General features: G+C 39.5%; 1 long non-coding RNA gene across 1 annotated transcript; it reads right to left on the reverse strand.

Annotated features, from left to right (window-relative positions):
* Positions 1-537: 537 nt before the first annotated feature.
* LOC117812097 lies at positions 538-19,513 on the reverse strand. Its single transcript, XR_004631132.1, has 3 exons — positions 19,262-19,513; positions 17,957-18,042; positions 538-728 (listed from the first exon to the last, which is right to left on the reverse strand). It is a non-coding gene; the product is annotated as an uncharacterized LOC117812097 (long non-coding RNA).
* Between the last annotated feature and the right edge of the window lie 815 nt (positions 19,514-20,328).

Here is a 20,328-nt window from a genome sequence, read left to right on the forward strand (position 1 = left end):
TGCCAATTTGAACTTCAATTGGTACGAAATTCATGCATTTACACCGCTGTACTTAACGCGATCAAACAATTATAGACTGTTGGAGTCATTATAATGTCTCAAAACCTAAAGGAAGTTCATCTCTGAATGAAATATTGTACAAACTTCTAATTTTCTTCTGACTAGTGTTTCCCTGTGCACACATTCAGAGAGCTGAAAGTGTATTTGATGTTCAGTTATTTACAGTGTGGATGAAACTGACGCCTACACAGCTGGAACGAAAGTAGAGCCCAGTATGAGCAGTTATATTGCAGCTATGAATCATCCTAAGGGCTTTGCTAGTGCCATATCTATGGTTTTAAAGAAGGCACAGAATAGAGTAAAAAAAAAAAATGTCACTACAGTTATGTGGGCATGTTGTCATTCAGTACAGTCATCACTGCTTTGTGTAATGTCTGACCCTCTTTATTTTCCTGACAATGATCTCTTACAGTGAATAAGAGGGGATTTAAGAAAGAACAAATCGTCTCTGTTTTCTTCTTTTATGATGACGTGATGACACTTTCTATGAATCTGAATAGGAATTGTATTTCTGCTTTATTAACGGAAAAAATATTAAAACTTGATCTCATTTGAATGATATTATCAGTGTAATCTAACAAGCCTTACATCTTGCCTATAGCTCTCGCTCTGTGATGCTGAGGCAGAGTGGGCCAGGGTGGCATCAGGTGGAGACTATTGATGAGTGCCTGAAAGCACACACACACATACGAACGCACATACGCACGCACGCACGCACGCACGCACGCACGCACGCACGCACGCACGCACGCACGCACGCACGCACACACACACACACACACACACACACACACACAGACACTTTAGCACTTTAGAACACATGCACCCGTCAATAAAGACAGACAAAAAGGATGAGACATTCAATATGATTTACATTTTATCAATACCAGTCAATACTTCAGAGTGTGGGAAAACATGTTTGAATGGCTGTATATATCTGACACATTTGTAATGCAATTCCACAATACTTAAGATTGTGATGAAGGGAATTGGAAGAGGGATCACTCTGAACCAGTTCTGTTGTACTTGTGTCAAAACCTGGCTTAAAGCTGGGGTTGGTAATAAAATTTAGATACACTTTGGCAATCAATACATAATGGGTTCATTAAAAAGAGTGAAAAAAGCTGCTCTCTAAAGCCGGAGTAAACCTGGGAAAACACCAACCAATCCCTGCCTTTAGGGTCCAATTTATAAAACCATGCATGATGCTGCTGTCTTGGCCAGGACTCCCTTGAAAAAGAGACTTTGTATCTCAATGGGACTATTCCTGGTAAAAATAAAAAAAAATAAAAAAAACCAATCAAATCTCGTCCTGCTGTTCTGCCCGCCTCCTGCGCGTACATTTCCCCGGCATACACTCCTTCCCCTGCCTCTTCTTCCCCTGACTCTACTGATTGCCCCTCTCGCTCGACCTCCGGCCTGTCCCCTCTGACCCGATGAGGGGCTTTGCTCAGGACTGTAGTCCGGATCAGAGTCTAAAAAGCTCTCACCACAGGGGCTCTGACAAGCAGAAGAATGAATGACATTTAGTAAGTCCTACAGAAAAGGTATATGTATTGTAGCGTTCGTCTGGACGCTGTAGGGATGAAGACCCGATTTGTGAACACGTTGAGTTTTAATAACCGGTCACTGTCGGCCATGATCATGCCAACCAACAAAGCAACAATCAATGTTTGAATGAATGAAAAACTTCTCCTCTTGTCTCTCCTCTCTCCCGCTCGCACACTCTGCACCTCTCCTGATGCCTTCACTAACTGTCAACACTGTAGGATTTAAGAGCATCTACACTGAGCACGTTTAAAAACAGTAGAGCTGTTACGGTATTATATGTGTTATAACTTTTCTCCTGATATCGTGTCACCGGTACAACTAGATAATGCTAGCATGACAGTTGTGAGCACTAACAGCAGCCACGTTTGTTTGTGTTTTTAACTTTCACTATGATAATGTTTTAGTGAGGACCGGTTTTGAATCAGTTACGATCATATGGTCATGAATCAGCGGCGCTCGTGCATGTGAGCGGGTGCGTCGTTTTGGAGGAGCTCCGAGGGGAAGGGGGGAGGGGTTAGACGGAGTCCTGAGGAAATACAACATTCAAATTCATGCTAGTTTTCCGAAACTACCAACCCTAGCTTGACAAAAAGGCCATGACAGAAATGGAGGGTCCTTAAGGAAGTCCCTGTTCTGCCCCGTTCTGCTTTTAATGGTGTCTAGGTGCAGGCAGTGATGTCTCAGTTTGACCTTTGTTATTCGTGATGATTTTTCCTCTAAATGCAATCATTTCAATTTAGTTTTCAACTAATAGCATCTCGGGCTTTAATGAATGACATATGGTGCAAATTATTTTAGCTCAACACATCTTTAAATGAGTGATGCATAGCCTTTAAACATTAATATGATGTGGTCATGTGGACCATCTTCCATGTTGGTTTCTCAGACACCACAGGACCTCCAAAACAACACGCTCACCACTATCAGGCTGAACTTGTCTGTCTTTCTTAGCCATAGTCCATGTAACCACACAAGATAAAAGAACTTCAGGCAAGACTTTGGAGCTCTCCTCTGACTCAGATGGACTAGATGTAACCACAGGAATAGAAGGAGTGTCGCTCCAGACTCTGCCACCAGCCAATCCATTACTTAAAGTAAAGTGTGGAGCGTGTTAGTCAGCTAAGTGTGTGAGGTAAATGTGAATACATGAAATAGAGAGAGTGCATCACTGGGGTTGGGCTCTAGATGTGCAAAGGTGGGAGAGACAAAACCCAAAAGACTTGCAGCTGTAATTGCAGCGAAAGGTGGTTCAAGAAAGCATTGACTCAGGGGGGCTGAATACATATGCACACCACACTTTTCAGTTTTTTATTTGTAAAAAATATTTAACATCATGTATCATTTTCCTTCCACTTCACAATTCTGCCCTACTTTGTTGTTGGTCTATCTCATAAAATCTCAATAAAATTAATTTAAAGGTGACATATCATGCAAAATCGACTTTTTAATGGTTCTCTACCTGAAATATGTTTCCCTGGCATGTCTACAAACCCCCCGAGAATGAAAAAAATCCATTCTGCCCCTGTTCTGATTTCTCCACCTTTCTGTAAATGTGTGCTGAAACGAGCCGTTTCAGTTTTCAGTGTTTTTCATACGTCACAACGACATCCGGTCTGTAACGGAAGTCAGAGCTCGGAGCTTGTTCAGCCCATAGACTGTATAAAATACAACTCAACCTCTTCTCCGTTTTCCATTACCTGCACACAAGTGTGCTAACAAGGAGCTTAGGAGGGAGGCATGCTAGTTGTTGGCTGTCTTAATAAACACAAAGTTTGGTTTTACTCCCACGTCTGCAGATTTGAAGATCTAGTGGATGATTTTTATTTTTCATGGAAAAGTGCTAGCGCTAGTTAGCATAGCCACATAGCTACATGTTCGTAGCTGTGTACCAAGACACACGTTGACATACTGACAAATAAAACAACAAGAAACACAAAATCTGTGACCAATCATTCAGAAAGGTCCTGCTGCAGGCGCCTCTCAGTCTGGATCATATTCTGGATCAAATTTAGAGGGTTGAAGTAACGCGGGTCTGTGAGCAGCCGTGTATATTCAGCCAACATGTAAACATTAGATCAACGTGCTGGAGAGCCACATCCACTTCCTGAGGGGGCGTGGTCAGAGAGCTCATTCTCATTTAAAGGCACAGACACAGAAAACAGCCTGTTCTGAGCAGGGCTGAAAAAGAGGGGTTTACAGGCATACCAAAATCTGATTTCATAGTGGTTTTTTGAGCAATAAACTTTAAAGACATGTTTTGGGGACCTCTTAGACCGATATATTTTGATGAAAAAGAGCATACTATGTCACCTTTAACAAAAGCTGGAACAAACTAAAGTAAAGTGATAACTATAGCCCAAAGCCTTAATCTACGGTGTGTGTATAACAACAGTGACATCGAGTGGTAAAATGATCAACTACAACATATGTTAATACTCAAGAGCACAAATCTTGGTCATCATATTTTTCCCAAAGGTCGTAATCACTTGCAGATATCACGTTGCAGACATAATATATCTGGGAGAACTCTCTGTATCTCCTCATCCTCCGAACCATCCCACCTTTCAAAACGAAGCGCCATGGCAGCCAATATACTCTACAGAGGACTTCACACCTACTAGTAGCTAAGTGTAAGAATTAGGTTATAACTTAGGCTGACGTTGGAACTATCTCAGCTGGTGCAACGCACAAAAAGTTAGTAGAGTGTAAACTCCATCCTAAATGAGAAATTACTTTCAAACTAGGCTACGTTTGAACTTACACCCAGTTGGTGCAACAGGCTGCTGCTTATCAGGTTATCCCTGTGATCGTCTACCACTTTTTCTGAGTTTATAGAGATAACAAGATCGGCCTGAGAAGAGGTTTACTGCATGGATGATTTTGTAAACATGCAATTAAGTTCTCACTTTATAACAGTGTTTGCTCTCCTCTGCATATTTGCTTTAACAGGCAAGTCATTGTTGTAGCTCAGCACTGCTGTAACACAGAAACCTAACAGAGTTTTATGGCATCATTCAGCAGCCCTCAGGGGAATTTTAGGGTAATTACATCTTACTCACTACAGTTGACGCCATTACACATGAAAGAATATAAAGAGTTGTAAATTAGACGGTATAGTGCCAGCCATAAAATCCTGTGCAAGTGAACAAACAAACTGATGGCTGTCATGATGACTAAACATATTCAGATCAGAGGTGATGAATACGTCCCACTATTGTATTTTCTCTTAGGAAGTCAAAATGTTTATAAGCTATAACCACAGCACTTTCTATCAATCTTGGTAATAAACAAAAAAGAGCTTGTTTTACAGATGTATTAAAAATATTGATGCATATCTATCTGTCGCCCGAGGAGAGGCTTCATAACTGCATATTGACCCAGCTGTGAAAGTCAATGAGGCGTTCAAAATGGATGAGTCAGGCTGCTCAACACAGAGTGTACTCAGAGAGTGAGGGTGAAATAACGTGTTCACCATAGTGGACACATTCCATATATAATGAGAGTGCTGTGGAGTTGTAAATACAACTATGGTTTTTCCCTCTCAGATAAAACTAGAGCTCTTGTTGATTTCACATGGCTGATTTACTTGTCACCAGAAAATTATAAGTAAAGCTGGATCATGTCATCATAAGATCCTCAGAAAGTGATGAAAATGTGAAGAAGAACTTAGTGTAAGTTCGGTAAAGAAGACTATACCCCGCATGCTATTTCATTGTTCATTTCACTTCATTATGCTCACACGTTCACACAAGCTCACTCACAAGTGGTCATCAGCTGTTCTCATCACCTGGTCATAACTATCCAATAGCACTACAACACACATTCATTGTTAGCCTATCATTTTCCTATTGCTCATTTTAAATGTGTCTTTCTCTTCCTTCATTCGTTCATTTGATGTGCGCGACCCCCCACCCCCCCCCCCCCCCCCCCCCACCCCCCACCCCCACCACCACTGCCCAGCCGTAGATGACATCATCAACCATGAAATCATTAACACCAAGGCTTCGCAGTTTCGACCAGCTCCTTCATGTCATGAACCTCAGACATCTTTATCAGCAACACCTCCACCACCAGTGTTTGGACTCCATTAGAGGACAGGTTTTGCTACTGCTCAGGTCAGACAACCTGACAGCACCAAAGAAACTGACAATAAATCATGAGCATCTTATGCAACCTCACAAATTCAATATCACCGAAGCTTTGAAGAATACGTTTTATCTTTACTTCACTAGCTTGTCTCTCCTGATTGAACTGCAATTCTCAAAGTGCCATCCTAGTTATCATAAAAACGATAAATTCCAGACATGTGAATAAGGTTTGTTAACAGATAAAGGCTGTCATTTCTCCCCCCCAAAAAGCTGGAAAGTGGACTTTAAACAAAGATTACAGCTAAAAGTAGCCGATTAATCAATTAGTCAATCCATAAAAGAGGACAAAGTGTATACATTCAGGCTTCAGGTCCAAACATATTGAAATTTGGGGATATCTTTGGGCTTTGGACACAGTTTAAAGGCCCCATAATTAAGGTTTTTGGCAAAAAAAAAAATATTAACCTCAGCAGTAAGATAATCAGTAGCAAAGCAGAGATTCACTTTTAGTTCCCAGTTTTATCTGTCCAACAAAAGTGTGTTTGTGTGCGTGTGTGTGTGTGTGTGTGTGTGTGTGCGTGTGTGTATGTTTGTGTGTGTGTGTGAGTGTGTGTGCGTGTGTGAGTGTGTGTACGTGTGTGCGTGCGTGCGTGCGTGCGAGAGAGAGAGAGAGAGAGAGAGAGAGAGAGAGAGAGAGAGAGAGAGAGAGAGAGAGAGAGAGAGAGCGAGAGAGAGAGAGCGAGAGAGAGAGAGAGAGAAAGTCTAACTGGTACTGACTACAGGCCATTGAGTGTTAATGGAAGCCAATTGGTTCCCATGCTGTGAACTGGGATCTCTCCTCCCCCAATAACACAATACTGACCACCTGGACCAAAAATGTGTGTGTGTGTGTGTCCCTAATAATATTGACTGGCTGTAATTCCAGAGGTCAGGATACAATAGCACTACGACTCTGAAGACCGAACACCATGCTGTGAGAGGTCACAGCTACGTGTCACACTGGAACACACATGCACGCACACACAAACACAAACACACACATATACACACATGCAAATGCACACACACACACACACACACACACACACACACTCTTCTTCTGTATCACTTGTCCATCACCATGTCATGACACTGCTCACACTGTTGCTGGTTGTCAGTTCTGTCTTCTCTTCTCATATGACACACATTTCTCTTTCGATCCATCTGCATCTTAAGCATGAACATCAGAGATGACTGCCCATTTCTCAAAAATGTCATGGCTTTAATGGTAAGTGGAGGATTATGAACAAAAATAAATAAATAATTTGGTTCTGCATCGACTCTTACAAAGGCTACAATTCATGGCTGCAAAGACATCACATGCTAGCTTGTAGAATGTAAAATATCTGGCCTGGTAACCAGACAAATCTGAGAGAACCTTTGTTTAAGGTTATTCTGCACGGTGATCACTTTTATGTTGATTCCAACAACAATTTCATGAACCGTCCAGCTTTTCCACAGGTCTCATTCTGATGTTCCTCTCTCATAGGATATTCGGGGCGAGCATTGTTTTCAATATGTTTTCATTTTGTTGTGGTGTGTTTACTGGTAGATCTCATATGTACATGTACATTTTAAAGGACATCATCTAATGGAAAATGACAGTTGCAATCTGTGGTACCTTAATCTACTCATAGTTTGACTACCCGGAAAAATAAGCTGAGACACTACATAGCTTTGTTTGATTGGCAACAGGCCCTCTGCATACATAAGTGAAGCTAATTTGAATGAATGGTGCATAGTTTGTTACAACTCTATTTCTTAAAGCCAAACTAATCCCTCTTTTTGCCAGCCTGTCATTTTCTTTGTCTCTTCCTTTTTTCCTATCATTCCATCAGCCTAAGCCCTCAATCTGTATCATACATCTCTCTATGCGGAACTGTTTATTAATTTCCATGTGGCAGTGTTCTGTGAAACAGGAGATGCTGTGCAGATTGAAAAACACTGCTGTATGTGTGTGCAATTGTGTGTCTTCGTATGGGTGTGTGTAGTTTGCTTGTTGACCAGTTCCAGCAGCCTGGTAGTACAGTTGTTCTCACTCTGCTGTGATCAAACAGAAGTGACAGACACACTTTTGTTCACACATACACTAACACACACAAAGATACACACTCTTTTGCATGTGGTGCACTAATTAAACACAGTACTCTTCTGCTGTCTTGTTTGGACTGGGAGGCTAATCAGCACATTGTTATTCCTTCAGCCCCTGACCCCTCACTGTATGAAGAAGGGCAGATGAACTGCAATGACCCCTGCAATGATCATCATTAGGAGAAGTGCCACAAATCTATAAATGATGCAACTTCAAAAACACATGCAAAAGTCTATACTTATTTGTATTTTTTTAAATTGCATCTTTTCTGCATTTGCAAGCTAGTCTTTTGGCTTCACATCTCACAATAAGGGGAGCATGACGGTGCATTATCCACTTTATATACGGTCAATGGTCCTGACACACCACAGACACATTAACATCCAGGAGTAACTGGCCAAAATGTAGCCCCACATTATTTGTAAAACTTTGCACTTTAACACAACAGGAAGCATATCTGAAAGCCAGCTGAGCAATAACTTGTATGTATGTTCTCTATCCGCAAGAGAGGAAATGACTTGTCTGTACTGTCCCAACTCAATGAAAAGTGCATCTGTGAATCAAATTAAGAAAGTTAAATGTTGCAACAAAGTATTGCATTGCTTTTGCCAAAAACAGTTGTTTTTTTTCTTGTTGAGGAAGGAAAAGATGTGGAAGAGACTCCAAACAAGGGAAATAATTTACGAGGCGGAACATTGTTTGCACTCAATGACAGGCACATCATGAAACTAATGGTCAAAATTGCCACAGATAGGCCAGTGGGTATCTGGCCTATTGTTGAAAAGCGAAAGGCCTTACATTACATTGGACAATGGCTGTTTTCGAAACCACCTACTATACTAGCAGAATGTACTGATTTGGCCAAAATTCAGTATGTAGTAAGTAGTATGTGAAAAAGTGCAAAATCTGCAGTATGCCAAAACTCCCCGGATGTCTACTGATTCAGGATATTTCTCAGTATGCATCTGACCAGTCTGCCTCACGTACTGTTTCCCACAATACACAGTGCCCGTTCTGCTTTTTCTCTCCTCTTCTGTTTTTTTTAGGGGAGCACTTAAATTACATATAAACTACTTTTTAACTTTTTAAATCATAAATTGATGTTAAAGAAGCAGTTTATCTATCAGCTTGGCCGTTGTTTACTTTCGTGTTCCGAAACCGGAAATTCGGTGACAGATCAAACAGAAGGGTCATACTACATACTAAATTCATGCAGTATGGAGTAGGCAGTACCTACTGCCTGCTACATTAGTAGGTAGTATGTAGCAGGCCATTTCAAAAACAGCCATAGAGTACTGCACAGCACAGGGCACATGCTCTAGAGATCTTTTACCAAATGCAGTGGTCATTTTCTTACAGAGTTGTTATAAGTAGCATATATGCTTGCCTGTTCACAAATGAGTGTGCTGAACTTAAAAAAATGTTTGGACCAGATCATTTGCAGTGAGTTGTGATCTTAAGGCTGGCCACACAGATTTTAGATCTTAACCAATTAATAAACTCTGGGAGACCACACACATCAGGACAGTTCTGACTAACTTTTAATATTACAATCCTCCGAACACACACACTAGAACACTCCATATGACTGATAGACCACACACTTAATGTTTGTGGTAAAAGTAGTGATTCCACAGAAATGAGATCTCATAGAAAAGTGTGATTAAACATGACTTCAGATGATAAACAAAAAGGGACGATCAACATCATCCGCTGGCTGCCCTGGTGTGTTCTGATTTGCAGCGAAAAAAACAAAAAAGGAGAATGATAGGTGAATAATTCATCAATCTGGTGTTCTGTGCTCGATGTAATGTTGTGTTTATCTCCACTGCCATGTTTGTGAGCTGTATAAGTATTGAACATCTGGTTGGCGAAGCCACCCAGTCTGCTCCTCTCATTGGTTATTGCGGGTATTCTGTTAGAGGCAGTCTAACCGGGAATTGTAAATATCAAATATGCTTGAAGTTTACGATCTGACCTGGTCAGGAGCAGTCAAATATTAGCATTGACACAACAGTACATGGTTGCACCCCCTGTCATGTGGGCGGACAACCGGGCTCTAAATCGGGCCTGAAATCGTTGAGTATGTGGCCAGCCAAAGATGGTGAAAAGCAACATCTTTTTTGATAACATTTTCTGATATGCACTCAAATGCAGTTGTTGGTGGGACAGAGGACCTAGACGCATCTCCTGTCGCACATCTTACTGAGCCACCAGAACAGCAGGAAACAAATAAAGGAGCATGTGGACGACACCAAGTTCACCATGACTCTGATTGGCTCCATTCATTACATAACATAGGTTGTCAAGCATGACCTACATGTCCTTGCATCTCGGACCATGATCAAAAGATTGTTTAACCAGGGCACTCAATTTTGAATACCTTATAGTATACAGAAATGGAATGTATCCAGTATCTAAATATATTACATGGAAAAAAAGTTAACAGACAATTTTATCTTTGTCTTATCATATCAAAGAAAATCGCAGCCTAAACTGTTCTTAGGTCCTTGAACCTTGTTTTATAGCAATTACATGCATTCAAAGATACATTTTGTTTTGATGAGAAGAGGTATGACATTATTTCTTGGGTTTCTTTACATGCCCCAAACAGGAACTGCAACAACACTGACAACACTCTGCTTCTACATTAATGCATCAGTGCAATAAAGCATCCAGAGGTGAAGCAGGCAAAGAAAAGACTTAAAGCAGAGTCCATACACAAAATACACCATCATATTTTATCTCAGGCTAGGAGTTTGATGTGCAGGAAAATGCAACGTCATTCATTTCAGGCTAGATTTAGTTGATCGGAGCGTTCTGCTTCTTCAAGATAACAATTCTCCAAAGATTCAAGAAGACAACTCCAGAGGGATTGTTCTAAGGTGTTCCCTTGCTGCGATTCCTACTCTCTGTCAGCTCCTTATAGGATCCATCATGGCTGAGTGTGACACAGGGTTACTTTCTGAAGCTTCTACACATTACTGTCCAAGCAAGTCAATCCCTCACACAATTAACTTATCATTGACACATGGTGTTGATGGTTAAGGTCCTTGCTAGTGAATTTGGTAGTGTATCACATCTAACTGGCACAAATGGTGAAGGTGCAACTGAAACCTTTTACAGGCATGCCATGATGATTAATATCATATTCCTCCCCAGCAGGTGGAGTTTGGCTGGTATGCACAAGTTAATTTTTTCCTTCAAGCATTTCAGATCCTGGATTTAATGTTATCAATTTTGATGTCTAGCCTGATTAACTTAATGCTAACATTGTTTAATGCAACCAAAAGCTCCAAAAAATGTGGAGGAGGGTACACAACAATTACATATTTTTGTTGTATTCGCTTTTTTTCCCTCCAATTTATTTTGTAAATGACTACATTATTATTATTATTATTATTATTATTATTATTATTATTATTATTATTATAGTAATTATCTCTTCTTGTTTCATCCATGAAAGTTCCCTGACTTTCTCACTAGTCTACTTTTGGATCCACTTGTTTTAGGGTCTTTGAGCTCTCTATGAATAACTCTCTTTCTCAATGAAGAGATTTAAGTTATAAGTACATCCTCATCCATCTTCATAAAAGATAATCCCTCAAAACTGCAAATTTACTAAATTGTCAGTCAGTGGAGAGTGCACGTGCAAATCTGCAAACTTACCATGGTGTGGTGAAGACAGTGCAATGAGCTATGTTTTGAGTAGAAAGTCAATTTGCTGACTGGAAAATAAAGCATGTGGTTAGTAAGTTACCACAATGTCTCAGAGTGAACAGAGGAAATGGAAAAAATATATACATGGTTTCTCTAATAGATGGTCTCTAAAGTACTCGTGTGTGAGAGAGAGAGTTACAACTGCCACATGAGGTCAAAGCAGTTAGTGGAAAAACACATAGTGACGAGTGTGTGCACTTTTGATTTATCATTTTCCCACCTGACTCCATAATAAGAGAGAAATCAATGAGTGTACATGTTTAAATGTATTTGTAAAAACTTGTTTAACTGTTTAACACTTTTTTTTATGTCCAGGTGTTTAAATTTGGTTGGTCAAATTCATTTTTTGGGAAAATGTTGAGGGTGCTCTCACATGACTGGATGTTTTGGATAGTTTGGTTTACATAGTCACTTTATTAATCCCCTTTTCACATCACAATAAACCCTAATATAACCATTTTATAGTATAAAACGTGTTGTTATGCAATTAAAATAACATACACCGTATGGTGACAACATAAAAGTTATTCTGATAAGTATTCTATAATTTCCAATGGTGTAAAATTGTTATTTCTGCAATCACTTGCTGAGCCAAATAACCATTAACTTAACCAACTCAACCAGTGGCTTTGCACTCATTTAAGAACTCAAGAAAGTCATAACAGCATATCAGCATGCAGTCCAAAGACCCTGAAGCAGGCATCTAAAATAAATAAATATCTCCCGGGCTGAAGGCCTTTTGTTGAAATTGCAAATCAACTTTCATATCTATCAGCCTCCGTTTGAGGCATACACTTCACGAAACAGAAGTTGACCAAGAGGCTTTCTCCTGGTAATAGTGGCAGGGAATTGTTTGTGTTACAAAACTAAGCACAGCTGGGATTTTTTTCAAAATCAAGAAACGTTTTCTCTCTGAAACACTACCTTTTAACTGAATAACTGTGTGTCATACTAAGTGCTTGTATGATACCACCAGAAATCCATTTACCGAATACAGGGCAAATTTAAAAATGTTAGTTACAAGTTTTAAACAAATGATATGATTGTCTTTGAGCAGAGAAGTTGGCACCTAATACCCTGTAGACATTTCCTCACCAGTAACATTTATACCACAAAGTTTTAAAGCTAACATGAAACTAAATAAGTCTCAGTTTCTTGCACTATGCTGTTTCTCTTGCATGCAGCACAAACCCCCACACAGGTTCCTGCTCATCCAACATATAAAACCCACTACATTTAAAAATGTTTGTTACATTTCCAAAGTGGCCCTCTTCAGCAAAAAAAATTGGTGCTAAATTTTTTTTAAACAAATTAATATTATTGTCTTTGAGTAGAGAAGTTGGCATCTTTACCCGCAAGACATTTTCTCACCTGTAACACTTATACCACAAAGTTTTAAAGCTAACATTGAACTAAATAAGTCTCAGTTTCTTGCACTATGTTGTTTCTCTTGCATGCAGCACAAACCCCCACACAGGTACATGCTCATCCAACATATAAAACCCACTACAAAGCCCCCTAAAGCAAAAAGTCAAATGTGATATTTAGAGGCAGGATGCAGATATTTAGATGAAAGAGGCACAGACAGTTGAGCTTTCACGGTGTTTCCCCCTGATGGGGGTCTAATGGGGTTTGAGTCTCATACCTACATACACAATAAAATCATTACTGCAGGAATACAAAAAATATACTCTATAAATTATGTGTGGACTTCATGTCAGACTTATCAGGTCTAAAAAATCTTTATTAGTCAGGAACACATCTGCTAATTCTGCCCTGCCCCCACCTCCTGCCAAAGCAAGCTGTCAGTGAAGACCTCACATAGACATAGTCTCTCTTTCCGTTCCTCCCCTCCTTAAACAGTCCATGGTGTCAACATTTTCTTTGACAGGTTAAGAGACAAACCGTCCTTGACTGTAAGCTAAATAGATTATAGGTTACTAAAGCTCCTGTGGTGCATTTGAATGCAGTGCACAAGCCTAACTTTTTGCTTGTATATTGGAAGATGAGCATAATGAGACCAAAGACATACTACATTCTCATTTCAGGTTTATCTGTGACATTCGGGATGTCATCAAATATGTCAAAGTAATATATGGTAATTAGTGTTTCAATTTTAGTGGAGGGAACTACAGCTGTGTCCCAGTTCAGAGGCTGCATCCTTCAAAGGACACATTTTGAGACTTATCACATCGCATCAAGTACGGCAAACAGAAATATGTGTCCTTCTTTCCCCCTGCCACCAAGGATGCATCAGGTGCATCCAACCTATTCAAAGATTCATAGCCCACCAATCCAAGCCAGATGTCGGACTCATAAGCCGTCACAAAATATACTGTTAATGTATTTAATTGGTTTCAGCTCGATCTAATAGCTGGTAATACAAATGTTTCTGAACCAAAGAAGTTCAGTTTTGTTGGTGATAGCAGTGAACTTGTAACTCTTGTGGTTGCAGTTGTCATCTTGCTGTGCTATATTGGGGTGCGTATTTTTTTTTAAATCAGTAACAACAACTATCAATGCACACATGTTTACCCTATATTTCATCGAGTGCTATTTGTGTTTGCATGTGTGTGAAGTTTCCATAAAGAGGAGTGGGCCGATACAAATGTCACCTCAAGGTTTCCTTTATGAGTCTGAGAGACTGAAGAAGAGTGGAAAACTGGTTTCACACACAGACACAGACACACACACAGACACACACACAGACACACACACACACACACACACACACACACACAATTGAGAAGACGCTCAACAAAATAAAAAGCAGCAAGCAAAAACACAACGCTGCACAAACTAAAATAGGGACACATGCATATTGTATGTACAGTGTGAATGACACATAGCATTACACCCACCTGCCCACACAGACACAAATGCACATACACATACACACCTTTGTTTGCAGGGAGTAGTAGGCATCGTTCAAAAGACAAAGCAACCTGCTCAAAGGTTACTATAGAGAAACGCACTGGGGGCTAAATAAACAGCAGGAACACCTCGAGAGGTCAAAGGTTGAATTATGCAACAACAGCAGACAGGATTCACACTGCACTGAAAAACCAAAGCGGTTCATTAAGTTACTTGTGTGTTTTAAATGCTGTGAATTTGTTGCATACAGAAAAGCCCAAATGACACAAATATGTTCTAACATACAAAAGACATTCATGTTTTTATAAACGTTATAACAAAACAAGTGCAGAATAAACTGTCAGAAAAACACAATAAAAATAAAGAGTTCCTTTGAGGAAATCTGAACTGCCATCTTCATTCACAGAGGAAAAATACTGCAGTGTGTATGTAAGATGTTCACGTTGCGTTAACATCAGTGTGTGAAGTTTTTGATACCGTCCTGTATAGTTGTGATCAAATCTCTTGTGGTGAACATAAAACAGCAGCTGAGAAAAGGCAACAGCTAGCAAGACAGACAAAGTGCCACAACAAAGCAGAACACCTCATACTTTACTTTTAGTGTTCCTTTTTAAACCTTGTTTGTTTTTGTTCTGTGTTGTTTCATGCACTGTGAGGTTTAAAATTTAAACACAAATCTTGTATCATGCTGTGACTGTTTCAAAGAGCAAGGTTGCCCCAAACCCAATGTATCTTTTCTTCTGTTTCATCCTCTGTTATGATCTATATCAACTGCGATCTGAAGCCTACTATTTTCTATTCTTTCATTTTACTTACTTTGTATTTTCTCTCTTATTATCTACAACAGCTTTGCAAAGATGTGTTCAAGGTTCAAGCTTCAAGGTCACTTTATTTGTACCCATAGGTAGATTTGGTTTACATCTAGTGATTTAGCCTCCTTTTACACAAACAAACAGCACAGAACAAGACATAATCAACAAAGTGATGACAGCGTTCTATCAGCAAAACATGGTCAAATAAAAACATGTTAGAACTTAAATAAGCTATCAACCAATAAAAACACAGTAGATAAAAGCAAGTGTGTGTATGGGTCTATTTGTGTGTGGAAGGGTGAGGATGAAAGACTGGAAAGTGTTGGTCATAAAGTGTGAAGAACCTCTGTGGTTTCTATATTCAAACCAGCTTTAACAACATGCAAGAACACACACAAAAAACTGCAGCAAAAAATTGTAGTAATGTAACCCACGTATAACCGACTTCTATAGGCACACACTCAAATTTACTCAAACCCACACACACATAACTGTTCAAGGGAAAGCAAACATTGAAGCACTTAATACACACAGGTAAATTTAATCATGCACCTACACTATCTCCCTCTCCCTATCCCCTGCACACACAAAGAGACACACTTTTGAGAGATAACAAACTAAGTTGTTTATGAGACAAGTACTGGATCTGTTACTGGTTTATTTTTAATGTCTTGAGAACACTGTGATAATATCACAAGCAGGTCATTTTAATTTTTAAAGATTAATTCTGTATTAGCTGTTTATGAGTCAATCCTTTGTGTGTGTGTGTGTGTGTCTGTGTGTATTCCAGCTCTAGGACTGTGCCACCTAGAGCACAAATGTTAAGGCCAGATTATATTAATAGAATTAACCCAATGTGCACATCACATTGTTTGTACAGTAGGTCTAATCATTGGTCAATTGAACAAATATAAACACGAGGATATGTTAATTCGACATGACACATCTGTTTTTCCTGTCAGGCTTAGTTGTAGGGGAGAACGGGGTTGGTTGTCACACTTTGTACTGTTTTGATGATTGCTCATCAAAACATCTTTCAATAGTCATTCCTACATTAAATTGAAGCTTAAGGTGTTGGCTTGAAATGTGTATCCCTCTCATTTTCCAACTCATTGTAACAAAGAGGCAATTAATTATCAAAGACACTCTGACACATTGTGACAACAAACTAGAAGAAAAATACTGAGAAGCTGAATATTTACAATTTGACATGAAAAGCACAAAAAGTCCTCTCACCTCAAGTTCAGCTGTCTTACTCAAGAGAAGACTATGTTGGTGAGTTCTGATCCTAATTATCGAAATGCCCATACCCCAATTTGAGAGACAGCGCCCTCTGGTGGCGAGATATAACGAGTGTGCCAACCAACCCGTGTGACAACCATAGACTGTAAAAAATATGGACGTAGTATCCGTGACGTCACCCATCTGTTCCTGAGAGCTGTTTTGAAGCAAATCGACGGCAGCAGCCATATTGGTAATGCGGAACTCAACTAGGCAGAGTGTGACGTAGTGTGAGTCTCTTAGCCAATGGCTGTGTGTTCCCGACCGGGAGTCACGTCAGTCATGTCCTTATTTGGGCAAAACTCATAATCTTAATATCTTCTTAACCGTCATGTTGGAAAAAATTTAAACCCCCGTACAGTGTGTGCCATTAGAGAGATTAGCGTTGTAGGGCCAAACCGTTTTTTTAACCAGGCTGTAAACATGTTTATTAATGCTGCAAAGATCGTCTTTTTCCCATTCATATCTATGTGGTTTCCGGTGTTTCTGCAGCCAGCCTCAAGCGGATTTTCGATGTATTGCAGTTTATATCACTTCCGCATTGGCTTCATCGTTTGAGACCGGAGTTTGCCGCTTGGTGACAACAAACCCCGTTCTCTCCTATACATAGTAAAATTACTTGTACCAAGCGATTCAGTGTATATGAACATATAGTTTCATGAACATACCCTCTCTACTTTTTTAGGGTGGAGAGGAAACATTCCTTGCACCCTCCTTGCGCTTCCACAACACGCCGACAGAACCAACACATGTACCAGTTGTCGGAGGGGGGACACAGTTGTTGACCGGTACCTCAAAGTGATCCAGCCCTCAAAGAGAGAAAACTGCAAAATGTGCCATCCATCATTTAATATTCTGTTTTCTTACACCAGTAATGTTATAGCAAGAGAAAAATGTCTCAATTCAAAAATTGCAAAAAGGGGAGTATCTGATTAGTTTGCCTGGAGTGGCTTATGCTACGTTCATAAAAGTCGACTGCTTTAAGAGTCAAGTTTTAATCCAACCTCCTCCAGTCTAATGCCTAAGGGACCTCACACTTGTGAACTTCTTTTTCTTAAAAAATGTTACATTGCCTTAACTTAAAACTTAAAACTAGAAAGCATGCCCAAAAAGACTAGCAGCCAGCTCACCTGGTAAAGTAAATGCACTGTTTCTCATAGCTGACTTCTTCAGTCTCAGGTGCTGGTGCATCCTCAGCTGGGCGAAATTGCAATTGTTAGTGCATAAGGGGATTATTGTGAAAGCCCTGTAAACAAAGGCCTGAAGGTGCTTCCACGTCTACATGTACGTATCTCCCTCTAATGACTGTTTTTATTGAAATGCCCTTATTGACCTTATTAGAGCATTATGAACCGCCACTAACAGGGCCAAAGAATATCTCACCCCAATCTTAAACGCAAGAAAAATCTAATTTGTTCTCGTGGTGAGCGGTCACTTACTGCATTCTGGTTTACGCTGATGACAAAGGTTGCTTTCAAATGTCACGTGAAGCAAGGAAGCCTTGTGACGCAATGTGAAGTCCATTCTATGACAGAGAAGGGCAGAGAGTTCAGTTTAGAAATCACACTAACACGGTCAGGGCTGCTCTGTTTCAGCCACTGAGTCAATAAACACTGTTTGGAAAGGGTGATAGCCAAAACTAGTCAGCATCTTCTCTTTGAGCTCTGCTATTGAAGATCAGTCTGAAGTAAGTTCTGCAGTGTTGTGCTGGTTAGTAAGAAGTAACTCAAAATTACTCAGAAAAACTTTAAATCAGATAATATAAAAATAAGTTTTTTCCAAGTTGAATTTTTTTTTATAAAAAAGATCACATCAGATATCATAAGATAAGATACAAAATATATACACCTCACATTTATGGGTAGTTGTTTGTTGGTTAAAGAGATATATAAGTCAGGAATATGGATACATTTCAGACAGGTTTCCACCTATCAAATCAGGAAAAACAGGTCAGCCAAGCCAAGTGTTTTATATTTCTTTTACTTCCTTTAAAGCAAGGCAGCAACCATCAAAAATGGGTCAAAATCAAATAAACTTTTTGATTTATTTTGTCTCTTTTTCTGAACTTGGAACAGTCTGGACTGAGGGTTAACCTTCAAAAAATAAAGCTAAATATGTTAAGGTGAGAGAAGAAACATAAATTGTCTAATGAAGTGAATATGACCTTTCTTCATCTACTTTTACTTCTCTCTTTGAGTATAAGAATGTAACAGGCCTAGAAAGAGGTATCAGGGGTCATTAAACTAAATGAAGAAATTGGAAGGTGTAAGTAAATGTTCTGGCATTAACAGAGAACCAAATCATTCATAAATGTATCATTCATCATACAATAAAGCATGCTGAACATACTATTTAACTGTGGATAAGCATTACTAACTTTTGATGATCTCAGCTACATGTAAGAGATCATCATGATTTAAGCTTTGTTTGATGTTGGTGTTGTTACTGCATGTTAATCATGTTACCAGACCTGGTTTCATCATGCTGTTCTTTGATCTGCTGCAGAATTTTCAGTACTGCAACAATTTTATAAGGTTAATTATGATGCCAATTAACAGAGCCTCATACCTGAATGTAAAGTGGCTAACCTTTGTTCAACAAGACTTCCTGATTAAGTTCTGCGGACACTACAAGACTTTTAAATGCAGACCTATTTTTCATTGCAAAAACTAGCAATTACATGTTGACAGACTTCTACTTCTGAAGTGTGGTAGGTAGTATCAAATCTAGTGCATTTTGCTTACCTTCACCTGTGATACTTTGACATTAACAACTGTCAGCAACTTCACCATCATATAGAGTCACGCAGGGCTTAACTCTCCTTGTAAACATTATAGTATGTCACAACTACAGACAGCTAGCGAGAACAGGGCTTAACCACTTGAATGGTGGTGAGTGATGGGTGGATACAATCTTTGACCAGAGCAGGAAGTATATTTAGCTCATAGAATTTCATATAAACACGTTTTAAAAAGGGTTGATGCACTAATAGACGCTTTAGCATCACGTGATACAGTGTCTTGCGTCTGTGTTCACCTGTCGGAAACGATCTCGTGCGGTCTTTTGGATGAAACCAACTACAAGCAGGGGGGTGGATGCTTTTTTGAGGTTTGAATATAAGGCACAAGTAGATGAATTGCTTTAATTGTAAATATTATAGATTAGAGCATGCAACCCAAAATTATATTCTGAAAATAAAAACAGGGTATTAAAAGTACGTCACATTTCAAAAATCTGGTGCGGCACTTGTCCCTCATGCTAGAATGGGCATGGCGGACCTAGAGGTTGAAGCTCACCACACCCACATTGGGAGATGATCAGGAGAAAGTACAAGGATTTATAAGTGAAACTGAACAGCCCCACCCCCCCAAAAAAGAAGAAATGATAGAAAACAGCATCAATAGCAGCATTTACAAGAAGGTAATTATTTTATTTTAAAGTTCCTACAAGGAACTTTTGCTTTGTGCTGGCTTTAGCGCCCCCTGTTGACCAAGCTGTGCCTCTTTCTCTTTGCTGATCTTGTGTTGTACAGATGTAGGCAATTTTTTCAGACAGAAAAAAATCTACTGCTTGATCTTAACATTCAGATCTGTCACTGTGGAAAAGAAAAAAAATTTAAAAAAGGAGGGGGGTGGGGGGATTGAGGGGGTTTTTAGCAGTTTTTTTTGCTTGTCTGACACCTCTCAGTGAGAGTGGTTACAGGTATTAAAAACTTGCACAACGGAAATGGTAAATCTTGTCACTGACAGTCTTGTTAGCTCTTTTAGCTCATTTAGAGGCATCAGTGTTTATTTAATTGTTTTACATATAT

The sequence above is a fragment of the Notolabrus celidotus genome, chromosome 4, assembly GCF_009762535.1.
Source record: "Notolabrus celidotus isolate fNotCel1 chromosome 4, fNotCel1.pri, whole genome shotgun sequence".
In the NCBI taxonomy this organism is placed as follows: domain Eukaryota; kingdom Metazoa; phylum Chordata; class Actinopteri; order Labriformes; family Labridae; genus Notolabrus; species Notolabrus celidotus.